Genomic DNA, 27,659 nt, shown 5'->3' with positions numbered 1-27,659 from the left:
TATTTTATGGCCCTAAAATGCTAAAAATAAGGCACGATTATGGCAAAGCGATGACTATTATTTATTATGTCGTTTCTGATGAGTCCGCCAAAATTTTAGGCAATTCAGAGCCGGTTGTTGAAACTCATGCAGATGGCGTGAGCTATAGCACACAAAATCTGGAAATCATCTTGAATTCCACAATAAGGAATAGTCATGGCGAGTTAATGACTATTGTTGTTATACCCCATTTTAACACGGGTCAAATTAAAGTATAATATATTGGTAATTCCGAGGTTAATTAATTAAGAGGGTCGCCACCTAATTATTTTCACAGTGGATTAGAACACCAATTTTAGCTAAATAATGTTTAAAGTCAGCTCTGTTTTATGGTCTACTTAACCTTTAAGACCATGGGTAAGAGTTCTAATTAATCTTATAGGGAAAGTTATTAAAATACCCTATATGATTCGTCAATAACGATTAACCAGCCAAACTTAGGTTAATTGACTAAGGCCTAATGTTAAAAGTATATGTTAGTGTTTAAAAGAATTGATTTTGTATAACAAATGAGAACATATAAGAGGAATAGAAATTAAGAATAGTTTGACTCAAGGAAGTGATCTTTATTTAAGTCATACATCACTTAAGAAATCATTTTGGGATCAACAATTTGACATAAAATGAACAAGTACTGAAAACCAAATTTCAGCACGTGAACCTAAGATGATAAAAAGTGAAGAATAGGTTCTTTGAAAAATAAATAGAATTAAAATGCCCGGTCCATTTGGCTTCGACAAATAGGTAGTACATAAATGAATACCTTCTAGGCTAAAGTTAGATTCAAAGATTAAGGTACATAAAATATAATATCTAAAACTAACAATAGGCAGCGTCCTAAGTGTTAGCATAGTTACTGATTTGATTTTCAACTGAAATAATACTAAATGGTCATGCAAAGTTAATTGAAAGTTGACAGTAATAAACACATAATTATAATCAAAAGCAGAAAAATAATGATAGTTCACCCCCTTTCCGGGGGAGACCAAAGTTAACTTTGGCATTTTTAATTGTTTATATACATCCCAAATGGTCAAGTCTATGAAAGAGCGACACAATAGATCGAGGAAATGCAGCAGTAGCTATGGACTCCGTGACAGCGAATTGAGTCCCTCATTGGGACTCTTTGGAACTCCATTGTTCATGCAAAACAAAAGGAAGGGAGGAAATATGAATTAGAAAGTAGGAAATCTAACTCTTAACTACTATAAAAGTTACAGTAAAGAAACATAGAAGACGTACTAGTTAACACAAGATTTTAAAAAAATCGCCAAACTTTTACGTGTCACGACCCGAATTTCCCACATCTCGGGAGTCATGATGGCGCCTACTAATGAGAGCTAGGCAAGCCAATCATTAACTACTTTCTTCATTATCAAATTACTTCCTTTTAACAAATATAAGTCAATAACATGAAAACAGTGGAACTTTAAATAACTAAGCGGAAGATAACAATTAAATGTCTGAAATCTGCATCTATTACAGATAGTTAGGTCTTAACCACCCAAAACCTGGTGTCACAGTATCACAGACAGTGTCCAGAAGCAACAAATCTACCATGTCCAGAAGCAACAAATCTACTCGAGTCTCAAGACCTCCAATCACAACTATACAAGAACGATGGACTCGATCTACCACAGTAGAATCACTCACCGGTATAGGCACATAAACAGGATCACTCAAGGAATCACTAGGCATAACCACATATGGTGCAAAATAGGATGACACATATGAGTATGTAGACCCTGGATCAAATAACACTGAAGCATCTCTATCACAAATCAGAATCATACATGTAATAACTACATCTGAAGCCTCAGCCTCGGGCCTGGTTGGAAGGGCATAACATCGGGGTCGGGCCCCACCACCCTGGCCTACATCTCTGGGACGGCCTGCTGCTGACTGGCCTCCACCTCTAGCACCTCTACCCCCACATCTAGCTGGCTAGGCGGGCTGTGGAACACCTGGTGCCTGAACCATGACACGGGAACCCTGATGCTAAGAGCTACTTGGTGCTCGAGGGCAAAACCTAGCAATGTGAGCCCTCGGTTGCTGAGACTGCTGGCCTTGACGACTTGAATGACCACCCCGAAAACTCTGAAGCGGCGATGCACTGATAGGAGTAGGCGGTGCACTATAGGACTGCTGATCAGAATACTGCATCTGGGGACCACGACCACCTGAAGTACCATGAGAAACCTGGAGCGCTGACTGAAAGGGCCTAGGAGGATGGCCTCTACCATACGAATCTCTACCTCCAGACAAGGTACCACTGAATCGGCCTAAATAATGGGGCCTCTTGTCTGACCCATGACCACCCCCTGTGACAGAACCATCTCCACTCTCCTAGCCACATTGGCCGCCTCTTGAAAAGTAATCTCACTCCCAGCCTCCCTAGCCATCTGAAGACGAATCGGCTGAATAAGATTGTCAATAAACCTCCTCACCCTCGCTCTCTCTCTGTAGGAAGTATGATGAGAGCATGGCGATAACAAGCATGCTCATGTGACGCTCTCCATGAGGCCCACTAGACGGACCAGAGCATCTTGAAGAACTGGGATAACAATAAACCCCTCTAGGACCTGAGCTATGCCCCTACCTCGGCCTTTAGCACGGCCTCGGCCTTGCCCTCTGCCCCTCGTGGGAGCTGCTGCTGCTGAGCGGAGGATGAGGAAGCGCGTGTTCTCGCCATCTGCGAAAGAACATAGTAGAAATTCAATTACTATTGAGAAACAAAATCGCACGACGAGAAAGAACAAATGTGAAGTTTTCCTAACTCTGTAGCCTCGGGGGATAAATACAGACGTCTCCGTACCGATCCCTCAGACTCTACTAAGCTTGTCTGTGAACTGTGAGACCCATGTAATTCGTCACGACCTGGATTTCCCACCTATCGGGAGTCGTGATGACACCTACTAATGAGAGCTAGGCAAGCCAATCATTACCTACTTACTTCATTATCAAATTACTTTCTTTGAACAAATATAAGTCGATAACATGAAAACAACGAAACTTTAAATAACTAAGCAGAAGATAACAACTAAAAGTCTGAAATCTACATCTATTACAGATACTTAAGTCTTAACCACCCAAAACCTGGTGTCACAGTGTCACAGTATCACAGACGATCTAAGATTTATTACATACAAAAGTCTGAAGAAATAATAATACACTGTTTCTAAATGTAAGGAAAATAAAACAAGAATGTAGGGATAGAGGGAGACGCCAGGGCTTGCGGACGCCTGCAGGTCTACCTTGGATCTTCGCGTGGACTGAAGGTAGCCTCCACACTATGGTCCAAAAGCTCTTCCGGGATTTGCACACAAATGTAATGACCCAAAAGGTCATCACTTGTTTTAAAATAAAATTCTACGTTCCGAGGCCTTAAAAACCTCATTTAGCATCACCTCAATTTGCGTGCATAGTCCTGGCGCATAACCGGAAGGCCTAAATGTGAAAATCTGTGAAAAATGATAAATTTTGACTATAAAATGAGTTTCGATCAACGCTTTGGGTAAATGGATCAAGACCCATGATTTGACGGTCTCAGAGGGTCCGTAGGAAAATATGGGACTTGGGCGTATGCCCGGAATTGAATTCTGAGGTCTCAAGCCCGAGAAATAAATTTTTTTAAAAAAATATTTTCTGAAATTGTTTAAAGGTTTTCGAAATAAAATTTGATTAGAACATGATGATATCAGGCCCGTATTTTGGTTCCAGCGCCCGATATAGGTCTTATATATGATTTAAGATGTTTCTGTGAAATTTGGTGAGAAGCGGATATCATTTGACGTGATTCGGACCTAAATTGCAAAAAATGATGTTTTAAGAAGTTTGAGAAAATTCTTTGAATTTGAGGTTTAATTCGTTTTTATTGAGGTTATTTTGGTGATTTGATTACACGAATAAGTCCGTAGGATGTGTTTGAGGTTGTGTGTACATTTGGTTTGGAGCCCCGAGGGCTCGGGTGAGTTTTGGATAGGCCACGAGGTGGATTTTTAGACTTAGAAAGTTGCAGAAACTTTGCTGGTATGATCAGCCTTGCTCGCAAATGCGAGTATTCCTTCGCAAATGCGAAAATACATGTCCAGCCTTGGGTCGTAAATGCGACCCATTCTTCGCAATTCGCAAGTCGCCAATGCGACATTCTGTTCGCAAATGCGAAGGTCCAACTTTCCTGAAGTGCGAACCCTGTTTTGCATTTCCCAACTTGGCAGAGGTCGGGGTTCGCAATTCCCATACCTGCGACCTGCAACTTTATACTTAGACGATTTTAAACTGATTTTCACATCTTTTCAAAACACAAACTCCTTCGGGCGATTTTCCAAGAACTCTTCTTCCAAATCAATTATATGTTATTTTTAACTAGTTTTCTTCAATCATTAACATCTTTTAACGTGATTTCAACTTAAAATCAATGATTTTCATGGGGGAAATTGGGTGTTTTGGGTAGAACCTAGGTTTTTTTCAAAAATTGGGGATTTGCACCTCGATTTGAGGTCCGATTTCAAAACAAATTATATATTTGGGTTCGTGGGGGAATGAGTAATCAGGTTTTGGTTCGAACCTCGGGTTGTGGCCATGTTGGCTCGGGGGCAATTTTTGACTTTTGGGTAAAACTTTAGAAAACTCACTTTCATGCATTGGGGTTGATTCATTTAGCGTTTATTGATGTAATTAAGTAACTTGTGGCTAGATTCGAGCGAATTGGTAGTGGAATCAAAGGGTAAAGCTATAATTGAATCATGAATTGTGTTCGAGGCATCGAGGTAAGTGTCTGGTCTAACCTTAGCTTGAGGGATTAAGAGTTGTGTCATATTTGCTATATGCTTCTTGTTGAGTACAACGTATTGGCATAGTGACGAGTATCTATACGTTGGTGTCAAGCATGCCCGTGAGTCTTATATTGTGATTTTCATGACTTCGTTGTACTATCCATGCTTTAGAGGTGGTTTCTATTTGTTGTGAAAAGTTTGTGGAAGGAATTGTGACCTTTGAACATCGATGAATATTGGCTCAAGTTATATTACGAATTGCGAAAGTAAATGAGTTGATTGAACTCCTTGGAGCATTGGCTCAAGTGGTAAAGTGAGTTGCGAAGTAAAAATGAAAGAAAGAGAAAGAGTTATTAAATTGTTCCTTTGCCGGAATATTGTTGCTTTATTGGTTATCTCCCTTGCCGGGATGTTGATATTATTGATGTAGTTCCCTTGCCGGGATTTAATTGTTTAATTGTTATTCCCTTGCCGGGATTTCTATTATGATCTTGTTTATTTCCTTGCCCCCCCCCCCCTTGTTTGTGATTGTTGTTTGGGTGAGGAAGAGTGTTAAAGCACGAAGGGTGATGTCACGCATTGTTTGCTATTGTGAGAAAAGAGTGTTAAAGCATGAAGGGTGATGTCGTGCATTGTTTGTTATCGTGAGAAAAGAGTGTAAAGCACGAAGGGTGATGTCGTGTCGCACGACATACCATTCCATGCCGATTTTGTTGATTATATGGTAAGAAAAAAAGAGTAAAAGCACGAAGGGTGATGCCGTGCACATCTTGATTATATGATTGTTTTGGTAAGGACAAGAATAAAAGCACAAAGGATGATGTCGTACACACTTTTATTATATAATTGCTTTGGTGAGGACGTGAGTAAAAGCACGAAGGGTGGTGCCACGCAAATTGTTGATTTCTAATTTTGTGTTGATATCCGAGTTATGTTGTTTCTTTCTTTACTTGATGTCTTTCTATTCGGAACTGTTATCTCCCTCACAGCATGTTCCCCCTCCCACTTTGACTGGTTATTTCTGTATTTCTTTTTCGCTGTATATATTTGAACTGCACAGGTTTATTTAATAGTCTGGTCCTAGCCTCGTCACTACTTCACCAAGGTTAGGCTAGACACTTACCAGCACATGAGGTCAGTTGTGCTGATATTACACTCTGCATTGTGTGCAAATCCTGGAGCAGCTTTTAGACCATAGTGTGGAGGCTGAGATCCAAGGTAGACCTACAGGCGTCCGCAGGCCCTGGCATCTCCCTCTATCCCTACATTCCTATTTCATTTTCCTTACATTCAGAAACAGTGTATTATTATTTCTTCAAACTTTATATAGTAAATCTTAGACCGTCTGTGATACTGTGACATCAGGTTTTGGGTGGTTAAGACTTAAGTATCTGTAATAGATGCAAATTTCAGACAATTAATTGTTATCTTCCGCTTAGTTATTTAAAGTTCCGCTGTTTCATGTTATCGACTTATATTTGTTAAAAGGAAGTAATTTGATAATGAAGTAAGTAATTAATGATTGGCTTGTTTATCTCTCATTAGTAGGCGCTATCACGACTCCCGAAAAGTGGAAAATCCGGGTCGTAACAATATTTCTAAAGTTTAACAGAACTTCAAGCGGCATTTACAAATATTTTAAGGCGTAGTCATCAAAATGCGAAAGGGGTTAAAGTATGTGTATGGTAAAAGAAAGATCCTACAACATGACTTCTTTGGTATTTGACTTATCAGTAACTTTAATATCCAAAAAAGTGACATTCCACACATGTATCCCATTAAACTCATTTAGAAACAAAGAAAATATTTCCTAAAATCCAAATTTCTATGTCATAAAGAAGAGGGGGAAGAATCTGAGTATATGGCAATATTTCTTAAATCCTCCACTTCTAGCACAAGATCCTTAGTCTAAAGCCTTAATAACATTAATATTCATTCAAGGGCCACAACAGAACTCATAAAGATGATATCCGAAATGCAAAAACGTAAGGTTAATCCAACAGCTTACACTATGTCGATCCTATTTATTTTAAGTAAGGCATTTTTTGGTATCTTATACATATATTATCTAAAGCTTAGAACAAGACATTAGTCATTTTCGTTACTCTAACAAATGGGCAGAAAGAAAGAGACGTTATCATTTAGACAGTAAAGTTGTTCTTTTATGTCAATACATCAAAATGTCATTCATTGTCCCACCATAGTAGTAGTCACTTAAGAAGCATAGTTTTTAAAATATACTATAAACAAAGATTCCAGCATAGTAACACATGTATACAACTACATTATAAGCTAAATATAAATTTTGATATTTTTACCTTCCACAGGGCAGTGAACGGGGTTTTGAGGTCTCAGACCCACTACTCCTCCAACAGTAAAATGAGATTTAGAACTTGAATGTAAATTGAAGCAAAAGATACGAGTTGAGGAATTTTTGATGATTCAAGCCTGGTTTTCACCGTGTTCCTCCCTTTTCGGCTGAAGATTTTAGGAGTACTTATAGGAGAAAACAATTAGGGTTTCATGAGCGGGAATTGAAATTTCGGATTCGAAATCTTGGTCAACACATCCGTTTGAATCCGAAAGTTGGAGGTTTGGACAGATTCACGTGATTTGTTCAGGTCCTATCCGAAATGATGAAATCTCGACTGAAGCAAACTCGATTTGCTGCGTCTTTGAGCATAAGAGTAGAAAGATCATCTCTGAAAAGTTGAGATACGCCAAATGGGAGCAGGGGAGGACAGATTTTATGCTAAAAAACGGAGACACAAAGTCTGGCCATGGCTTAGAAATGTTGGCGTTTTGCTGGAAAAGAAAAAAAAAAAAAAGAGAGAGAGGGTGGAGATAGCGGCTGATTTGGGACAAAATAAACCCTAGTTGATTATGTATTATAATTAGAATTTCAGGAATTGGGCTTTGAACTAAAGAATAATAAGTGGGCTGAGAGTTGGACTTGAAATTTCTTTCTTCCTAGTATTTCTTTGGGCTCCTAAATTTATTTTAATTAGCTCTCAAATGTATTATAGTAATATTAAGTAAATAATAATGATAATAACAACAACAACAACAATAGCTGTCACGATCCCAAATACCGATTGTGATAGTGCCTATCACATTACTAGGCAAGCCAACCAATCAACTAACCACGACCCATTTTCCTTTAACATTTAAGCCATTTTCTAACACAAGCTTTAAATACTGAAGTCATTTATAAGCGTTAAAACAACAGAAATATGCGGAAGGTCAAAATAACAATAACTACACAGCCCCAACATGGTCTGGTGTCACGAGTCTAGAGCCTCTAATACAAGTCTGAATACCTAATACATCAATAGTCTAGGGAATGCGGAAAGATAATAAGATAGGAGAGAGGGAGAGAGAGAGAGCAGGGTTGTGTACGCCATGCAGCTGCTCGAAGTCTCCGTCAAATACTGAAATAGCTGAAAGCCCTCACTCGGCCGCTCGGGCACCTGGATTGCACACAAGGTGTAGGGAGTAACGTGAGTACGCCAACTCAGTAAGTAACTAGAGCAAATAAGGACTAAAGCAGTGACGAGCAATTCAAAAATACATAACTGGATAATCAACAGAATATCAGGTCATCTTTATAGTTTAAAAATCAATTTTCGTTATAGAATCACATTTCCAGTTTAAAACATTGAAGTCAGTTGCTTAGCAAAATATCCAGTAGAGGCTTATTTAAAAGAAGAGTGAAATCAGTGAAAACATTATAACAAGTCCTCTCGGGCAATGAATCACTCAGAATATGGCCCCTCGGGTAGCCTCTCAGTCACTCGACTCTTTAGCATCTCATAATAATAAAAATCATAGTAACCACTACAACGTGCAGCCCGATCCGTAATTTATAGTTGACTGCGCTCACTGGGGGTGTACAGACTCCGGAGGGATTCCTACAACCCAAGCGTCATATCGCTGCGGCGTGCAGCCCGATCCAATATATATATCGCTCCGGCGTGCAACCCGATCCATATAAGTATCGTTGCGGCGTGCAGCCCGATCCATATATATACATAAATATCCTCACAACTAGATTCTCAACCTCTCTCGGTATTTAATCTCATAGCCTCTCGGGCACAACAATGAAAATTAGGGAACTCAGCCCAAACAATCCTCACAACTAGGAGTAGAGTAGTAAAACCAGTTTTAAATATTCAAGCAGGTAAAACATGACTGCGTATATACTTTTAGCAAGTGAAGTGAGGAAACTAGTCAAAATGCCCCTAAGAGTTTTTACAGGTCGGCACAAGGCCCCAAACATGGCATACAGCCCATAATACGATATAAGTATCCAAAATACGAGATAGCATAATATTTCCAAATCAAATACGCAGCTTAATAGCCGCTATGGGACGGACCAAATCACAATCCCTACCGGTGTGTGCCCACACGCTCGTCACCTAGCATGTGTGCCACCACTTTTATCAAAATAAGTCAAATACCGGGGTTTTTTACCCTCAGTTCCAGATTTACAATGGTTACTTACCTCAAATCGGTAAAAATACTACTCCGCAATGCCTTTGCCCTTCGAATTGGCCTCCACGCACGTCAAATCTATCCAAAATCAGAACGAGGATGTCAAAATATGCCAAGGGAACGAAGTCGAAGCGAAAACAATCAATAAATGACACAAATTCCGAATTTAACAAAACCCGACCCCCGGTCCCACGTCTTGAAATTCAAAAAATTTTACACCAATAGATTCCTCATCTCCCCACGAGTCTATGCATATCAAGAGCACTAAAAGCGGAGTCCAAATGACCCCTCAAATCCTCAATTTAAGACCTCCTAAACTCAAGCCCTAATCCTCCATTTTAGCCCTTTAATTCCTTTAATTTCAGTCTTAATCTATGAAATACTACCATAGAAAGTTGTTTTAGGTCCAAAAATCCTTACCTTATGAAGTTCCCTTGACTTCTCTCTTCAAAATCGCCCAAAGCTCCCGAATCCGTGATTAAAAATGGTGAAAGCCTTCAAAAATCGCGAAGGAAGACATATATACATTCTACCCAGCGACACCCGTATCTGCGGTCAAAAACCCGCATATGCGGTCTATCCTCCGCTTCTGCGGAAATCACTTAGCAGACCAATTCCGCATCTGCGATCCAGTCTACGCACCTGCGACTCTGCAGGTGCGGTTCAATTACCGCATCTACGGTTCTTGTCTTATCCTCTCAAATCCGCTTATGCGGCTCCCCTTCCGCACGTGTGGCGCCGCACCTGCAGAAGGAGAGCCGCAGGTGCGAAAACACCAAAAGCAGCAAAGTTCAGCAACTGCAATACATCTCAACTTCCCCGTTAACCACCCGAAATCATCCCGAGGCTCTCGGGACCTCAACCAAAAGCACAAACATAACCCAATACCTTATTTAAACTTGTTCCAATCATCAAAACGCCTCAAACAACATCAAATCTACCAAATCGCATCGGATTCATGCCTAAGTTTCTAAAATCTTCCGAAATACGCTTTTGATCAAAAACCCAATCAAACCACGTCCGAATGACCTGAAATTGTACACACACATCCCAAATGACACGACGGAGCTATTGCAACTCTCGGAATTCCATTCCGACCCCTATATCAATATCTCGCCTACCAACTGGAAATCGCCAAAATATCAACTTCGCCAATTCAAGCCTAAAACTACTCCAACCCTCCAAAGCTCATCTGATCACGCTCCTAAGCCATAAATCACCTCCCGAAGCTAACCGTACCATCGAAACTCGCATCCGAACTCTCTAACACATAAGTCAACATCCTGTTGACTTTTACAACTCAAACTCCCTTACAAGAGACTAAGTGTCTCAAACCTTACCAAAATCATTCCGGATTTGATCCGACCAACCCGATACCATAAAACACGGATAATGAAGCATAAAAAAGCAGAAATGAAGAAAACAGAGCGGTAACTCATAAGACGACTGGCCGGGTCGTCACATCAACATTATTATTAGTAAGAATATATAGACCCGTTATTTTCAAAGGAAAAAGAAAAGATTAAATGATACTACAATTTTTAATTAGCATAAAACAATCCAAATCTATGTGTGGATTTTGGTAAGGCAGTTATGCTGGCACGAAGTACAATTTGTTCTTAGTTGAGCTCAAGTAAGACAATCATTTATATTTTAATAAATCAGAGGCCTTCTCATGTAACAATTGAAAAATCTTTTGTTTATTTGTTTAATTAGAGTATATTAAAGAGTACTTCCTATAGTCTACTCTTGCAATACTTTATTACACCATCTAATATGATAATAATATTAACAATAATAATCAGTAATACTAATAATTTTAGCGACAAGAATAGTAATTGTAATAGTAATCTCAATAATAATAGTACTAGTAGTAGTAGTAATAAAGTAATAATAACAATAACAATAGTGTAGTAAATAGAAAATAGTATTGAAAAATAAAATATTTGATGTATTAATAACTTAGACGCTTAAGGAAATTAATTAGAAGAAATGAGGGACAAAACTGGATGTCAACAATTGTTCACTAGGCCGTTTCTGATGGGTCCACAAAAATTTAGACGATTCGGAGTCAGACACCTGAATTCATGTAGATGGTGTGGACTATAGCATACGAAAATCTAAAAATCGTTTTGAATTCCTGTTTTATTGCCCTAAAATGCCAAAAATTGAGGAACAGATATGACAAAGTGATGACTATTGTTCATTAGGTCGTTTCTGATGGGCTCGCAAAGTTTTAGGCAAATCGGAGCTGGTTTCCCAAATTCATGCAAATGGCGTGGACTCGAGCACACAGAAATTTGAAAATAATCCTGAATTCTTATTTTTGGCCCCAAACGCCAAAAAATGAGGAACGATCATGGCGAAGCGATGATTATCGTTTATTAGGTCATTTCTGATGGGCCCGCAAAATTTAGGCAATTCGGAGTCGGTCGCCCCAATTCATGCGAATGACGTGGACTATATCATACGAAAATTTGAAAATCTTTCCTGAATTCATGTTGTATGGCCTTAAAATGCACAAAACAAGAAACGTTCATTGCGAACGCAATGACTATTGTTCATTATGTTGGTTGCTGAATTCTTATTTATGGCTTTAAAGTGCCAAAATATAAGAAACGGTTATGGAAAAGCAATGACTATTATTAATTAGGTCGTTTGATGGGCCCGCAAAATTTTAGGCGATTCAAAGTTGGTCGCCCGAATTCATTTAGATGGCTGGACTACAACACATGAAAATCTGGAAATTGTCATAAATTCATATTTTATGGCCCTAAATCACCAAAAATAGAGGAACAGTCATGGCAAAGTAATGACTATGATTAATTAGGTCATTTCTAATGTGCCCGCAAAATTTTAGGCGATTCGGAACCAGTCGCCCAAAGTCATATAGGTGGCGTGGACTATAGCACACGAAAATTCGGAAATCATCCTGAATTCCTGTTTTATGGCCAAAAATTAAGGAACAATCATGGAGAAACGATGACTATTATTCATTAGATCATTTCTGATGGGTCCACTAAATTTTAGGCTATTCAGAGATGGTTGTCGAATTTATACAGATGGCATGGACTGTAACACACGAAAATCTGAAAAGTATCCTGAATTCTTGTTTTATAGCCTTAAAATAACAAAAATAAGGAACAATCATGGCAAAGCAATGACTATCATTCTTGAGGTCATTCATGATGGGTGCGCAAAAGTTTAGTCGATTCAGCGCGGGTCGCCTGAGTTCATGCAGATAGCGTGGACTATAGCACACGAAAAATTTGAAATCGTCCTGAATTCCTTTTTAATGGGCCTAAAATGCAAAAAAATAAGGAACATGTTACACCCTATGTTCTCGTACTGTCACGATCCTAACCCCGAACCCAGTCGTGATGGCGCTTCTCGTGAAGACAAGGCCAGCCAGTTCAACCCAACTCAACTTTTAAAGTAGTTAATCAATAAAAAATAGTCTAAACATGATTAAAACAATACTAAATAGCGGAAATATCGATAACAATACGGAAAGTCCAACCCGACACAGCCCTAACCGAGGTGTCACAAGTCACGAGCATCTACTAGGGTATAAATACAACTGAAAGTCTGAGTGTACAAATACAGACTAATGAATGAAGAGAGAGAGAGAGAAGTAGTGCTGCGAACGCTGACAACCACCTTGCTAAACTTCGATGACTCTGCCTCCGATCAGCCAAAACTCGCTATTGGGTGTATAAATACCTGAATCTGCACACAAGGTGCATGGAGTAAAGTGAGTACTCCAACTTAGTGAGTAATAATCATAACTAAAGTCTGAATGGTAAGAAATCACGTAAAGCATACCAAGATGTTGTATAGAAGCAGTTCAAAAACCAGTAAGAAAGCAGTGAAGCTGTAAAATCTCTTTATAACATCTTAGCTCAGTTTAAACTTCTTTGAAAATGGCTTTTTCAACAATACGCAAATGAATGCAAAATAGTTAGTGTAGATAAGCATAGAAATCCGCCCCTCAGGAACAAATAACATAGTTTAACGGGTAAATGACAGGTAGATATGAATGATAAACATATAAAGGTTCGCCCCTCGGGCTCAATGTCAACAACTTTGCCCCTCGGGCAATATCTCAGAACAATACCAGCCCCTCGGGCAATCACATAGAACGGTACCAGCCCCTCGGACAATCACATAGAACAATACCAGCCCCTCGGGATATCACATAGAACAATATCAGCCCTTCGGGCTATATCTCACATCACAATGGATACCCGCACTCACTGGGGGTGTACAGACTCCGGGAGGGGCCCCTTACGGCCCAAGCGCAATATCAAGTCATCTCGTGGCATCAAATCTAGGCCCTCGGCCTCATATCAGTCAAGCCACCTCGTGGCGTATATATCTCAGGCCCTCGACCTCATAAACAATATTAACAAGCCACCTCGTGGCATACATATCTCAGGCCCTCGGCCTCAAATCAGTATCAGTGTTTCCTCACAACTAGGCCCTCGGCCTTACTCAGTCAAAAATACTCACAAGCCCCTCGGGCATTAGTAAAATAGTATTTCTTAGCCCAAAACATCATTTAAAATATCATTTAAGTCTTAAAACGGAGTAAAAATGGCTGAGTAGTAAAACAGTAGAAAATAACATGACTGAGTTCAATTAATAAGTCAAAACAATGAGGAAATAGTAATCCCCGAAGGGTTCTAATAGTTGACACGAAGCCCAAATATGGCATTCAACCCAAATCATGATGATAACATATAATTTTCAGTCAAACAAGCGGTAAAATCATCAGTCAGGACGGATCAAGTCACAATCCCAATAGTACACGACCCCACGCTCGTCATCAAGCGTGTGCCTCACTTCAATATAGCACTACGATGTGCAATCCGGGATTTCAAACCCTCAGATCATCATTTACAATCATTACTCACCTCGAACTGGCTAAATCTCTAACTTGCGACGCCTTTGCCCTTCGAATCGGCCTCCACGCGTGTCGAATCTATCCAAAATCAGAATGAATACGTCATAATATGCTAAGGGAACGAAGCCCAAGTGAAAACAATCAACAAAGGGCATGATTCCAGAAATTACCAAAACTCGAGCCCCGGGCCCACGTCTCGGAATCGGGTAAAATTTACATTTTCAGAATCCTCATACCCTCACTAGTCTAACCATACCAAAATTATCCAATTTCGGTACCATTTGGTCCTTCAATCACCATTTTATATTTTTGGAAGATTCCACAACTTTTCTTCCCAAATTCCATCCCAAATCACGAATTAAATGATGAATTCAATGATAGATTCATGTATTATAGCCAAATATGAGTTAGAATCACTTACCCCAATGAATTTCTTGAAAAACCATCGAAAAATCGCTAAAATCCGAGCTCTCTAGGTCAAAATATCAAATAAACCCAAAACCTCATATTTATAGAGTACCCAACAGATTTATATCTCCGCGGACCGCACAAAATCGACCGCGGTCCGCACAAAAACGACCTCGGCCGCACAGGCTTTCCTTTGCAGTGACAAACTTTAGTATTTTGACCATATCTTTCTCTATATATGTCCAAATTGCAATATCTTTGTCTTTATGGAAACTAGACACGAACGTCTACAACTTTCATTTTTGAATTATCTCAAAATTCCTTGTAGATCAAAAGATATGAGCTTACAAAGTAGGACCAATGAAACGTTCCCCACCGCAGCCGCACAGCATTTTGTGCGGTCCGCACAACACCTACCGCGGCCGCACTTATTTTTGTGTGATCCGCACAGCACATACCGCGGCAACACTTCTTTTTATGCGGACCACGCGGGTGGGTTCCGAGGCCTGCAACCCTTCTGGACCTGCTACAGCTATGATTTTCAGCCTAACACATCCCGGAACCTACCCGAAACTCCCGGAACTTCAAACCAATTGTACCAACACATCCCATGACATTGTTTAAACTTGTTCAAAACTTCAGAACGTTCATAACAACATCAAATATCACCAATTTAACATAGGATTCAACCTAAGAACTCCAAGAACTCTTAAGTTATGCTTTCAACCAAAAAGTCTATCAAATCTCGTCCGAATGGCCTGAATTTTTGCTCAAACATTCCAAATGACACAACGAAGCTACTGAAACTCTTAGAATTCCATTCCGACCCCTATATCAAAATCTCGCCTATCAACCAGAAAACGACGAAATCTCAATTTCGCCAATTCAAGCATAAATCTTCTCTACAACTCCAAAACCCATTCCGATCGCACTCCTAAGTCACAAATCACCTAACGGTGCTAGCCAAACCATAACAATTCCAATCCGAGATCAAATACATACAAGTCAAATCTTGGTCAAACCTTTCAAATTTTAAGCTTTTAACTGAGACTGTTCTTCCAAATTAAATTCTGATTAACCTTAAACCCAACACCAACGATTTACATAAGTCATATTGCATCACACGGGGCAAGTCATGCCCGACAACTAGCGAGCAAAATACAAAAGCTCAAAATGACCGGTCGAGTCATTACACGTACGTGGAAGTACGCCATAAGTAAATTGATATAAGCTCGGAAATGCGATGTTACATCCCGCATTTTCGTACGTTAAAATTTCGTCGTAAGTTAATCGACGTAAGTTCGAGAATGAGATTATTTGGAGATTATAAGCATTACTCTACTTCAAACAAGTGATGAGTAAATTTGTGAAGGTGAGAGGGTAAGCAAATTGAAGAAAATGAATTTCGTCGAAGTTGACATTTTGGAATAAAATACGGTCCGAGCTATAATTCCTAGTATTTATGGACTAGTGTCATAGAAGGTACCACATGCTCATTATAGTAAGACATATAAAGTGTGAAGGGAGTAGTATTCAAGTAATTTAAGATAATTCCTAATTATGTGGATAATTGGGTAATTATAAATTTTTAGTGAGAGATTAATTAAGTAATTAAGCTAATTAAGCAATTAAGATTATGGATAAAGCTTAAGGTCCCAAAACGTGGTAGCAAATTAGGTTGGAACTAAAACTCAAATGAGTGACTCTTACACTATGTAGCTAGGTGGCACAATTAATGAGAATGGTGGCCAAGTCATCACCCACTTTGATAAAAACAATTAAGGAAGTTGTATAAGCTTGCTAAGCTTATGGATGGAATTCACAAAGCCATAATCTCAATGTGACGGCTTCAACAAATATCATACAAGGTTATTATTAAATTCACAAAGAGATCATACGGAATTTGCTACAAAAATTCATACAAGACTACTTAGCAACGTGTGAATTTGCGATTCTATGAGAGCACGATGCAATCTTTCTCAAGAATATCATACGGATTTTCCCCACCTTCGATCCACCGTTATGTGTTCTTCGTAAAAGACGTGTGTTAGAGGGATTGTCAAGAGAATCGGCTTAGGTATGTTAAGGCTATCCCTTCTTTCCTTTTGGCATGATCTATAGGACACAAACGAAAAGAGCAAATGCACAACTTCCATAAATGACTCTATTCATAAAAGTATTAGAGGTGCCTATGTTCTTGAATTCACATGTCTTATTTTTCTATCGTCTGTTCATGGTTCTCAGAAAATACATAAGTTGATAAAGTTTACTTCATAATATTATTCAAAGGCATAATGGTCTTATGACATTCCGAGAGATTTTATTGACGTACTTCTCATGCATTGCATTCATTTGTATATGTACATTGACCCATGACCAGATTGCGTTATATACGTGTATATATGTATATTATATGTATATGGGATATGAAAAAAGGTTACGGCGTTATATTCACACACCACCTGATCAGCTGGTATACGTTGATAATTTTGCCCACAATGGCCGAGATGATACTATGGGATGCTCTCAGAGGCTTGATGATGTTATGAACACATGTACCTATGCACGACATGACATTTATACGCATATGCATGGAATTATACATATTAAATGATTCACAGAATTATTCAAACTCATATGTCGAGTCTTTTAATCTATGTTTCTCTCATGTCTATTATTTACTGATTTTCATTTCTTACATACTCAGTACATTATTTATACTGACGTCCTTTTTTTTTAGGGATGCTACGTTTCATTCCCGCATGTCCCGATAGACAGGTCAAGAGTCGTCCAAGTAGTCTATCAGCTCAATGGAAGATGTTGGTGCGCTCCATTTGCTCCGGAGTTGCTTGTTTGGTCAGTATGATTTAGACATGTATTATTTGGTATGGAGGGGTCTTGTCCCGACCTTTATGATAAATATGTACTCTTAAAGGTTTGTAGATAGATGTCATATATACGGATACTTGTATGGCCTTATCGGCCTATATTTTAAGTATATAATGTATCATATTGGCCTTATAGGCCCGTATGTCACAAGTATGAGTTTCTATATCAGGTTGGGTCTTTCTATGTTGGGTATTGCCTCATGTTTACTTTGGTTATCTCATGACGTCCCTTATGTCCTACTTACCTATGATAATGTAATAAGAAAGATACGTTACGTTGGTACTCGGTTGAGTAAGGTACCGGGTGCCTATCGCGGTCCATTGGTTTGGTTTGGGTCGTGATAAAAGTGGTATCAAAGCAGTTTTGTCCTAGGGAGTCTATAAGCCGTGTCTAGTAGAGTCTTGTTTATGTGTGTGTTGTGCACCACACTTATAAGTAGGAGGCTACAGGGCATTTAGGACTGTCACTCTTCTTCTTACTCTAGATCGTATAGTAGAGCTCAATTGTAAGAACTCAATTCCCTAAACTCTATCTTATTCATAATAGGATGATACCTACATCTAAAAAGATGGTTGGTAAGGGATTGAATGTGGTTGTGGAAGAGTTGAGTCAGAGGAACTCAAATTTACATCATGCTTATGATGAGTAAATGTGAAGTTTTCAACAGAACATGTGTATAAGCTTCTTGATAGGAGCCTTAAGGAATGAATATCTATCCACCCATATGGTGAAAAGGAGTGAGAGATTCAGAAGGAAGATACAAGTTTCAACAAGTAAAAAGAAGCAAGGTGAAGAACGGTACGAGGCACCCAGTTAATGAAGATTATCAGTATTACCATTCAGGAAGAGAGATATAAGCATTATAAGTTACCTTCAACAGTAATAGAGGTATGTACAATTGGCCACACCGATCTAAGTTATGCCCTATAAGAGCTAACAAATATGGTTTAAGAGAAGGACGAGATATCAGGATCCAACTGGGGTTAGAGTAACCAAAAATTATGGATGGATTATTGGTATTAGTTGACATTTCTGAAGGATATTGCAAATGCGCTAATAGATCTCCTTGTGAGACACCTAGATGGTGCACTCTAAAATAGTACAGCTGGATATGAGTACTACAAAAATAGGCACTAGAAGCCTTGAAAAGATAAATATTACCTAAGTGTGGCTCCCATACCTAGTAAAGCGAGAACGTTAAGCAACCCGAAGAGCCAGCAGATGGAGCGAGGGGAGCTAAAAGCAAAAGAATTTCTTGTTTAAAAATTTTCAGAATAAAGCGATAGACAAAAATGTCAGCGGGAAAATAGAAGAGAGTTAATGAAGCATTATGAGTAAGATGTGATATATGGATGACAACGGTAGTTCAAAAAAATGGCAGTATTATAGAGTCTATAGTCAAGTGAAGGAAAAGATGAAAGGTGACACGCCTTAAGACCACAAAAGAGTAAAGGCCATATAGTTATACCCTCATTTCGAGAAATAAGTCCGTGACTCTAACATGATTACCAGAAGGAAAAGATAAACCCCAGAGTAATAGAAATTAGTATGGGCTGGTGAACAAGATAAACTAAACATGAATTAGGGACTGAGTGATTTGATAATAGTCGGCATCATGAGAATTTCAGAGAGTGTTCTGGCGATAATAGAATGGACGATAGAAGAATAACCTTTAAAGGTCATTCAGGAAGACACTTTCCTAAAGCAAGAAAGGTGAGTAAAGTTAAATTTAAGGGACTATATGTTCCAGTTACACCCTCGCGAGTAAGGAAATTTGTTATCTTTGGTCCAGAAGGATTACAGCAAGGTGAGTAAGGGTCATCGATGATGTGAAAAGACACCAAAGATGAAGAGATAAAACATTTATAGGTAGATCATCGTAGGGCTAAATCTTAGTACTCCCCTAAAGGGGGGAATATGGAGTGATGTGGCATTAAGTCAACATTAAGTGGTTCTAGTAACTATGGAATGATAAAGGAAGAATGCGATAAAAATGAGGAAGGGATGAGATTTCACTTATTTAAATCCTACAGATATGCTACGATTCTAGAATATTATGCAAGCACGATGTCAAGAAAAGGAAGTAAGGGTTCCTGCCAGGGATGTTATGGATAAATAAGGAGCCAGTGAGAGACGTAAGTTAAGATAAAAGAAATAACCCAAGAAAGATATGAGCCAACAAGTAGTTAGTAATTCATTCAGGAAGAGCCTAGTTTTGGCTAGACAAGAAGATACAGACAAATCAACAAATCATTCAAGATAAACATAGTGAACCCCAACATGGGGAATTCAGTCTCACAAATATGACATCGTGATCCTTAAGAAATATTGAGATTGGAGTTGGGGTAGTTAAAGGTACCGTATGAGTATTACGGAAATAAAAGAGAATGCCACTGGAAAGATATCAAAATATCAATTCAGAAGCAACCCTACAAGCATAAGGGCATGGAAGTAAGTAACTACGGATAATTAAAGGCAAGGAAGGACATCAAAAGGTTCGTCGAGTATACAATGTAATAAGCTCGCATCTTTACAAGAGTCAGAGGGTCTTTAAGTACTAGAATGAAAGACTAGATGAGGAAATAAGGAAGAAGGCTTCAACCCAAGCACAGTGACCTAAAGAGGAAATGGTCGTGTAATAACAGTCTCATATCAACATTGTAAGCACTCCAAAATGAAGTGGCACCTACCACAGCTAATGAACGGGAAGTAAAATCAAAAGTAATATTCGAGATCATATGAGTTGCATGAAAACTACGGCATGCGTGGGAACTAAGATAAGCTAAGTATGCACGTAACAAGGGGGTAGAAAGACCAGGAAAAGTAATAGCTTACGTTTAAAGAAAGTTGAACAGGAACGAAAGGAATTATTCGATCAATGATCCAAAGTTAGTTACGTTATGAACGCACTTAAGAGTTCATAGTATTATCCATGTAGAATATATGTTGACAATTATACAACCATAGAAGATTTTGGTATAAGTTAAAAGAAAGAATTGAGCCTGGGTCATAGACAAAGGATTAAATTGTTAAAAGATTGAATCATGGATATTCCATAGTGTCCATAAAGGGCTAAAGTAATAACTAATACCATGAGACGTAGATCGGAAGATAGCTTAAGCCTACATAAAGGTTGATTAGAGGGAAGAGAAAACTAAATAGTTGCATCAACTAAGTAAATCAGGAGTCTGATTATTGGATCTAGAAAATTATAGACATCATGATTGAGAACATTGCAGAATCACTCCTAATATCAGAGGTATACGAGAGATAGAACAATAGCCATATTCTATAATAGATCTATGATAAATCCAATTAGAAGAGTACCAGCCTTATAAGAAGTCAGTATAAAGCTCCTACCGAATTGTGTATGTACCAAAGATGCATGTGTTATAATAGATTTTCCAGTTGTGAATGTGAATTATACATATATGGAAGAGAGGTCATGAAAGAGATAGAAGATATAATGTGATATTTAAGGTAAGTAAGGTAAAGGTGGACAACGTACGAGATACTCAAATCCAGATGGTTGTGAATAGTCTATACTTCGGATAGAAGGCTAGAAGCACATGGATTTACTATCTAGGAATGATAGCGGCATTATCATTGGAATATCTTCCAGCCTATGGTTTCTAGGTATCGAGAGGTCTAGTTAAAAGAGTAAAGAAGAGTTTGAGACGATGTGATGTCTCGTTTGATGTTCCAAATAACATAAGAAAATATGTGGTGCAAGCAAGTTGAAGGAATGTTGCGAGTAGTATAAATAAATCTGTGTAGGTCGTAAGCTAATGTATGGTAAAGCGATAAGGTTTTAGGAAGACAAGAGTAAGGATAAGAAAGAGCGAGTGAGAAGGTGATGAGAATGGATAAGTCCTTAGGATTAAGCCCATAAAAATAAGAGAGCTAATGGTTTTCCTAAGTTATAGAAAGCTCAGTATAGCCTGAATTAACTCAAAGGAGTTTAAGACTAATAACATCTAAAAGAGATGGAATGCTGCCCTGATAGTAGAATGAAGGATGACGTTTGGGCCTTCGATTGAGTGATGATTTAAAGGGATTTCATGAATTGTATAGGATTAAAATACCCACGTAAGGTGAATTACATTGGGATGCAATGAGATAGGGTTATGAAAGCATGGTATCGCCCGCAAGTGGACTAGTCTAATCAATTTAGATGTTCCTTGATGCGACGTGAACCTTAGTGGTGGTGTTACATAAAAGGTTAAGTTATCAGTGGTAAATTATAGATTAATATTGAGGTGAATAAACAATGGATGGATAAAAGTTATAAAGTATGAGATGAGATTAGGCCATCATTCCTAAGATGAACAGTAATGAGGAAGCATTAAAGGAGTTAGACTTATACATATCTGATAAGCAGCAAAAGAGTAACATGGAGCTTGGTAGCAGACCTTAGTAACAATAAATCAAAGTAAGAGTTATGGTATAGTATGACTTACCTAGATGCAGTAAAGTCATACGGATGGATAACCGGGTCTATAAAATAAGATATATCAATATTCGTAAGTTCAACAAAGTACCGAGCAAAAAACTTCAGTATACTTATAGATGCCCAGAGGGACATCTTGTCAAGCTCCATATGTGTTCACAAAGTAAGGTCTAAGGATTGGCTAAAAACTGGAGGAAAAAGGAAAGAAGAGTCGCATAGGCGCACTTACAAGGAAAAAGTGGTACATGATGCATGACAGAAGGTAGCAACATTTATGAGATTGGAAGGATTCCGAACACAAGTCGTGGTATAAGAAAGAAGCCTAAAGGGGAGAATGCCCTAGCCTTTGGAATTATTCGTAGAACAGTTGCCTAGGTGGCAAGGAGATTACTAATGTATTCGAAAGACATAAGTTATGAAAATGATAAGTGCATCAGTCAACATTCGAGAACGAATGTTCCAAAGGGAGGAATGATGTTACACCCCATGTTCTCAAACATGGAAGTATGCCATAAGTAAATTGAATAAGCTTGAAAATGAGATGTTACATCCCGCATTTTCGTACATTAAAATTTCGTTATAAGTTAATCGACGTAAGTTCGGGAATGAGATTATTTGGAGATTATAAGCATTATACTACTTCAAACAAGTGATGAGTAAATTCGTGAAGCTAAGAGGGTAAGCAAATCCAAGAAAATGAATTTTATCGAAGTTTGATTTTTTGGGATAAAATACGGTCCAAGCTATAATACCCGGTATTTATGGACTAGTTCCATACAAGGTACCACGTGACCATGATAGTAAGACATATAAAGTGTGTTAAAAGTGAGTAGTATTTTAAGTAATTTGAGATAACTCCTAATTATGTGAATAATTGGGTATAGTGAGAGATTAACTAAGTAATTAAGCTAATTATGTAATTAAGATTATGGATAAAGCTTAAGGTGTCCCAAAACATGACAACAAATTAGGTTGGAATTAAAACTCAAATGAGTGACTCTTACACTAAGTAGCTAGTAGGCAAAATTAATGAGATTGGTGGCCAAGTCATCACCCACTTTGATAAAAACAATTAAGGAAGATGTATAAGCTTGCTAAGCTTATGGATGGAATTCACAAAGCCATAATCTCAACGTGATGCTTCAGCAAATATCATACAAGGTTATGATTAAATTCACAAAGAGATCATATGGAATTTGCTACAAAAATTCATACAAGACTACTTAACAACGTGAGAATTTGCGGTTCTAAGATAGCACGATGCAATCTTTCTCAAGAATATCATACAGATTTTCCCTTACTTAGATCCGCCGTTATATGTTCTTCGCAAAAGACGTGTGCTAGAGGGATTGTCAAGAGAATCAGCTCAGGTATATTAAGGCTATCCCTTCTTTCCTTTTGGCATGATCTATACGACAAAAACGAAACAAGCAAATGCACAACTTCCATAAATGACTCTATTCATAGAAGTATTAGAGGTGCCTATGTTCTTGAATTTTCATATTTCTTATTGTTCTATCACCTGTTCATGGGTCTCAGAAAATACATAAGTTGATAAAGTTTACTTCATGATATTATTCAAAGGCATTCTGAGAGATTTTATTGGCATACTTCTCATGCATTGCATTCATTTATACATATGCATTGACCCATGACCAGATGACATTATATATGCGTATATATGTATATTATATGTATATGGGATATGGAAAAAGGTTACGACATTATATACGAACCACCACCTGCTCAGCTGGTATACATTGATGATTTTGCCCACAGTGGCCGAGATGATATGATAGGATACCCTCAGAGGCTTGATGCAATTATGAACACATGTGCCTATGCACGACATGACATTTATATCCATATGTATGGCATTATACATATTAAATGATTCACAGAGTTATTCAGACTTACATATCGAGTCTTTTACTCCATGTTTCTCTCATGTCTATTATTTACTGATTTTCATTACTTACATACTTGGTACATTATTTGTACTAACGTCCCTTTTGCTTGGGGACGCGGCGTTTCATGCCCGCAGGTCCCGATAGACAGGTCGAGAGTCCTCCAAGTAAGCTATCATCTCAACGGAAGATGTTGGTGCGCTTCATTTGCTCCAAAGTTGCTTGTTTGGTCAGTATGATTTAGACATATTTTGCTTGGTATGGCGGGTCCATGTCCCGACCTTTATGATGATTATGTACTCTTAAAGGCTTATAGACAGATTTTATGTATACAGATACTTGTATGGCCTTATCAGCCTATATTTTAAGTATATAATGGATCACATTAGCCTTATAGGCCCATATGCCATAGGTATGAGTTTCTATATTAGGTTGGGTCGTTCTATATTAGGTATTCCATCATGTTTACTCTGGTTATCTCACGACGCCCTTCTGGCCCACTTACCTATGATGATGTAATAAGAATGATACGTTACGTTGGTACTCGGTTGAGTAAGATACCGGGTGCCTGTCGCGGCCCATTAGTTTGGGTCGTAACAGAACAGTCATGGCGAAAAGATGATTGTTTTTCATTAGGTCACTTTGGATGTGGCCACAAAATTATAGGTGATTCTGAGCCGTTTGTCCGAATTTATGCAGATGGCGTGGACTATAATACAAGAAAATTAAAAAGTTGTCCTAAATTCCTATTTTATGGTCATAAAACATCAAAAATGAGGAACGATCATGGGGAAGCGATGCCTATTGTTCATTATGACGTTTCTGATGGGCCCGTAAAATTTTAGGCGATTTGGAGCCGGTCGCCCTAATTCTTACAGATAGCATGGATTATAACACAAGAAAATTTGAAAATCGTTATGCATTTCTCTTTTATGGCTCAAAAATGCCAAAGAACAAGGAACAATTATGGTGAAGCAATAACTATTGTTCATTATTCCATTTCTGATCGGCCTGCAAAATTTAAGGTGATTCAGAGCCCATCACCCGAATTTGTGCAGATAGTGTGGATTATAGCACACGAAAAATCTGGATATCGTCCTGAATTCCAGTATTATGGACCTAAAATGCTTAAAAATGAGGAACGATAATGGTGAAGCAGTGACTATTGTTCATTAGGTAGTTTTTGATGGTCACATAAAATTTAAGGTGGGCGGAATTCCTATTTTATATCCCTAAATGCCAAAACGCGAGGAACGGTAATGGCGAAGCGATAACTATTGTCTCTTAGGTCATTTTTTACGGGACGTCAAATTTTAGGCTATTCGGGTCTGGCCGCCCGAATGAATGCAGATGGGCGTGGGCTATAGTACACAAAATTTGGAAATCAGGTAGAATTCTAGTTTTATGGTCCTAAAACGCCAAAAAATGAGGAACGGTCATGGCGAAGTGATGACTATTATACCTTAGGTCATTTTTGATAGGCCAGTTAAATTTTAAGCTATTCGAATATGGTCGCCCCGATGCATACAATTGGGCGTGGGTTATCAACACACAAAAATCTAGGAATTCGGAAAATTCCAATTTTATGGCCCTACAATGTCAAAAAGTAAGGAACAATCATGCGAAATGATGTATATTGTTCCTTAGGTCATTTTTTATAGGCCGACAAATTTTTGTTGATTAGGGTCCGGCGACCCGAATGCATGCACATGATGTGGGCTATAAAAGACGAAAATATGGAAATCGGGTAAAATTCTAATTTTATGTCCCTAAAATGCTAAAGAACGAGGAACAGTCGTGGAGAAATGATGACTATTATTCCTTTGGTTATTTTTCATGGACCAACTAAATTTTAGGTGATTCAGGTCCGATTGCCCAAATGCATGCAGATGTGCGTGGGCTATAGCACACACAAATTTAGTAATCGGGAGGAATTCCAGTTTTATGACTTTAAAAGGCCAAAAATAAGGAACTGTCATAGCGAAGCAATGCCTATTATTCCTTAGGTCGTTTTTGATGGGATGGAAAATCTTAAGGCGATGCGAGTCCGGTCGCCCTGATACATGTAGATGGCATGAATAACATACAAAAATTTGAGAATCAGATGGAATTCCAGTTTATGGCCCTAAAAATCCAAAAATATGGAACGGTCATTGAAAAGCGATGACTATTGTTTCATAGGTCGTTTTTTGATGGTCGACAAATTTTTGGTGATTCAGGTTCGGTCGCCCGGATGCATGCAGATGGTGTGCGTTATAGCACACGAATATTTGGGAATCGCGCGGAATTCCTATTTTATTACCCTAAAATGCTAAAAATAAGGAACAGTTATGGCGAAGTGATGACTATTATTCCTTATGTCGTTTTTGATGGCCTGGCAAAATTTTAAGCGATGCGAGTCCGGTCGCCCGGATGCAAGCAGATGGAATGGGTTATAGCACACGAAAATCTGGGAGTCGAGCAAAATTTCAAATTTATGGCCCTAAAACGGCAACAAATGAGGAACGGTCATGGCGAGGCGATAATTATTGTTATGGTCATTTTTTATGGGTCGAAAAAAAATATAGGCGATTCCGGTCTGGTCGACCAGATGCACGCAAATGGCGTAGGCTATAGAATACAAAAAACTTGGAATCTGGCAGAATTCCAGTTTTATGGCCCTAAAAAGCCAAAAAACGAGAAACAATCATGGCGAAGTGATGACTATTGTTCCTTAGGTAATTTTTATGGACTGAAGAAGTTTTAGGCGATTCGGGTCTTCTCGCCTGGATGCATGCATATAGACATGAGCTATAGCACACAAAAATATGAGAATCAGGCAGAATTCCAATTTTATGGCCCTAAAATGCCAAAAAATGAGGAACAGTCATGGTGAAGCAGTGACTATTATTCCTTAGATTATTTATGATGGGCCGATAAAATTTTAGGCGATTTAGGTCCGGTCACCTGGATGCATGCATATGGCGTGGCTATAGCACATGAAAATGTGGGAATCAGGCAAAATTCCAGTTTTATGGCCCTAAAGTGCCAAAAAGCGAGGAACGATCATAGCGAAGCGATGACTAATATTCTTTAGGTCATTTTTGATGGGCCAAAATTTTTTTTAGGTGATTCGGGTCTGGTCTCCTGGATGCATGCAGATGGGCATGAGCTATAGCACATGACAATCTGGGAATTGGGCGGAATTCAAGTTTCCTTGCCCTAAAATGCCAAAAAATAAGGAACGGACATAGCAAAGAGATGACTATTTTTCATTAGGTTCTGTTTGATGGGAAGGCAAAATTTTAGGCGATTCGGGTTCAGTCACCCAGATGCATGCATATGGCATGGGCTATAGCACACACAAATTTGGGAATCGAGTAAAATTCCAGTTTTATGTCCCTAAAATGCCAAAAAAGGAGCAGTCATGGCGCATTGATGACTATTGTTCCTCATGTCATTTTTTATGGATGGAAATTTTTTAGGCAATTCGGATCTGGTCGCTGATAAGTGAGGATTTAGACTGCTTATTAGCACCTTTTAGCTTTTGTTTTAGTCTAAAAGCATTGAATTGTATTCCCAAAACAGATGAAATTGTGCAAAATTATAGGAATAATGGAAGTTGATCGCCCGATATGAAATCCGACTCAAAAAGAAGTATTCCAAAGCACAAGGCAACAAAAGGCACAGAAGCATAATTGTGCGGTCCACAAAAGAAGTTGCGGACGACAGAATTCCATCTGCGACCGCAAACCAAGAGGAAGACTTTAGCAGACATTTGCACAAAGTGCGTACCGAACATGAATTGGGCG

At 38.6% G+C, this 27,659-nt stretch overlaps 1 long non-coding RNA gene across 1 annotated transcript; it reads right to left on the bottom strand.

The window, feature by feature from the left end:
- Positions 1 to 846: 846 nt before the first annotated feature.
- Positions 847 to 7,720, bottom strand: LOC138891175 (uncharacterized). The gene is made up of 2 exons (XR_011407498.1): positions 7,133 to 7,720; positions 847 to 2,731 (listed from the first exon to the last, which is right to left on the bottom strand). It is a non-coding gene; the product is annotated as an uncharacterized lncRNA (long non-coding RNA).
- Between the last annotated feature and the right edge of the window lie 19,939 nt (positions 7,721 to 27,659).

The sequence above is a fragment of the Nicotiana sylvestris genome, chromosome 5, assembly GCF_000393655.2.
Source record: "Nicotiana sylvestris chromosome 5, ASM39365v2, whole genome shotgun sequence".
NCBI classification, from domain to species: domain Eukaryota; kingdom Viridiplantae; phylum Streptophyta; class Magnoliopsida; order Solanales; family Solanaceae; genus Nicotiana; species Nicotiana sylvestris.
Note: the sequence above shows the minus strand (reverse complement) of the source record. Positions and strands in the feature narration are given on the sequence as shown.